This window comes from Myzus persicae, unplaced genomic scaffold, assembly GCF_001856785.1.
Source record: "Myzus persicae strain clone G006 unplaced genomic scaffold, MPER_G0061.0, whole genome shotgun sequence".
In the NCBI taxonomy this organism is placed as follows: domain Eukaryota; kingdom Metazoa; phylum Arthropoda; class Insecta; order Hemiptera; family Aphididae; genus Myzus; species Myzus persicae.
The window spans coordinates 347297-350243 of NW_019102130.1; positions in this window are offsets into that span (position 1 = coordinate 347297).

Below are 2947 nucleotides of genomic sequence, written 5' to 3' on the forward strand. Positions count from 1 at the left end.
TAAAAATCCTTTAATAACAAAAAAAAAATAAACTTTACGATAGGTTTAATACAGCTATAGCGATAGTCCTATAATAGCTATCGCTTCTCGAGAATTAACAAAAATTAGGAAAAGAAATAATATTTTTCCCATCTAAAATAGAATGGTATAATATGTTATACAATATAGATGGCCAATTGGTACAAAATATGTACAATATTAGGTATATAAACACAATATAATATTATTGTGGATTGTTACTTAATTGTTCGGTACGTTACCGTAAATAATAAATTGGTAAATAGTGTGTATGTAATGTACTAGGTACACTTATATTATTGTGGATATAAGAATATAAAATAATGAAAAAAGTTCTGCAAACTGTACAAAATAACGGTATTGTTTGTTTAATATTCTTAGGGGGTCTTTAACTTCAAATCATTTATTTTGGAGGGACTAAGCCCCCGTAAGCCCCCCCCTGATCTCCGCCTATGGTCATATTTGTCATTGCGTGGTAAAATAAGCCATTAGCGTCTAGGCCCTAGCGGACAAGGAAAAGACGTAAGTGGGTAGGATATTATAGTAACTGTGTGGTTTGTTTTCGCATACCTACGGTAAAAGTTATAAATGTATAAGTCTCGGGCAAAAAAAAAATATAAAACAACTTGTACCTAGTATAGATACCCGTTTAATGAAATGCAGAGAAAAGTACAAAGGTCAACGAGTGTTGTTCATTTTGTTTTCTTTTCACAAACTTGTCATTGCGAATTGAGTGTAGAAAACACAGCAAAGAATTAGAAACAGTTACTATACTCAGTAGACAGTACCTACTCAGTTACAGTACACTAGTATACAAAAGCAGTTATAGCCTATAGGCTATAGGCAGTGGGGTGCTCAGTAGGGGGAAGTTAGGGGTTTTGTCCCCATTGACCTATCAACCCCTTGTATGTGTTTTTGTTAGAACTTAGAAATATGTATATGTATTAGTGTATTACCAGGGTTCTGAGTTAGGATTTTATCGTACTTCCATATTTCTTATAAAATTATTAAAGATACCTAGAAGAGTAAGCTAAAATGTGTTTCATAGTTAAGAGAACTGAAATTAAATATTTTATTTTTGATATTTGAGTTTTTTAGATTTTAGTGCTATTTCTGGACTCTTTGAGTTCTTTTAAGCAAAAATTTGATCTTGTTTTATGAAATAACATTTTAATGAACGTGTTTTGGATTACCTTGTCTAGTTTTAAAAGTAAATACCCATAGATTAAGTAAAATAGAGTATAGACTATTATAGACCGACTATAGTACCATACAGACTCAATGATGTCTGATACATCATTTCATGTTATATTTGGTTTGATTTTAAACTTTTATTATTCGCTAATTTCGATGGGCTCCTTTTTTGTCATTCTCGGCTATGATCATCATCAAACCAGTACTGAAAACATTATGTTTAGGTATATTGACATATCGTAAATACTTTGCAAATGCGGTCGACTACTCGATTAGTGTACTCGTACCTGGTACCTACCTAGTAATTAGTATACCTTTGTGTTTTCGGTTGAATGTGTTTTGGTTATTCTTTGTCTCGCTATAACTGGTGCTTAGAACTTTGTTTTAAAATTCCAATTTTGAAATATTTTGTTGTTTTTAACCTTTAATGTAAATATTTAGTGATATTAAATGTAATATTGTAGTACATATTTTTGCAATTTTAAGTGCTACAAAATCCCAACTATCACGGATATTACTTAAAACATCCACCACACACATAACAACATTTTACCAAATATTAATTTAGAGCGGGCACTTCATCAAACGCTATGGGATATGGTCAGGGCCGTATTTAGGGGGGAGCAATGAGGAAATTTGCCCCGGCGGTCAAATATTGATCTATTTAGGGGGAGGCCGGGCCCCTCGTGGTAACTAGGTGCAGTATTGTTTCAATAAATATTTTATTTTTGGAAAGAATTTGTATTATGAGTTATGACTCGACCCTTGTGAGCTTAACAGTGCAACGATAACGGATAAGTGCTAGCGCCTAGCATAGAACATAATTAATATTATTTTAACATAACTACGGTTGTAGATAGACAACCATGACTTTACCATTAAGAATTATAACTAAAAATGTGTTAAGAAAAATCAAAAAAGTGGATCTATTTTTTGGTTGGGGAGGCGTAAAATTATGGTTGACCAGGGGCTCTAAAATTGCAAATACGGCCCTGGATATGGTCACATGGGTATGGCATTATGGCTGTATTATTAAAATTGCACCCCGAGGGATTATACATATTTAGCTGAGGTTCTAATATTTGAAACGTATATCAAATTCCAAATTCTTTGCGCTCAACTAGCTTGGTGCTAATTTTGTTGCCATCCACTTCTTACATTAATGTAAATTTTTTGACCGTCGTTTTATGCGCGTTGTATCATTAAATAGAAAAAAACAAATTCAACAAGAAGCTAAATAAACAGTTACGTTTCGTATAGTTTTTATGCAAGCAATTGCATATATTAAATTACGCTAATTATTATTGTTGGAGTTTTTTTTCTTTGGCGTTATTTATCTAAATTGTACAATTGTTAATTATAGTTCAATAATTATAAATTGTATTTTAATAAGATTTTTATAATTTAAATTATGTATGGATAGTATATCACTATATTCTATTATTTAGTACTATGGTCTATACTATACTCAAGTCTCAACGCCAATATTGATAAATGATAACACCTGCAGTATAGTCATTAATATATAGGCAATGTGCAGTAGTTATAACTTTTTTTTTTTATTAGCCTTCAGTCATCGACTATTATGGAAGTTATAACTTATTAACTGCTTTGTTTCATTGAAAAGAGAATATCATATCAAAAAAATATCAGCTTAGCCGTACTCAAAAACGTTTCAACGATATAAAAAAAACATTGTCGTCCTTGCTGGATAATAAAATCTATATAGAACTTA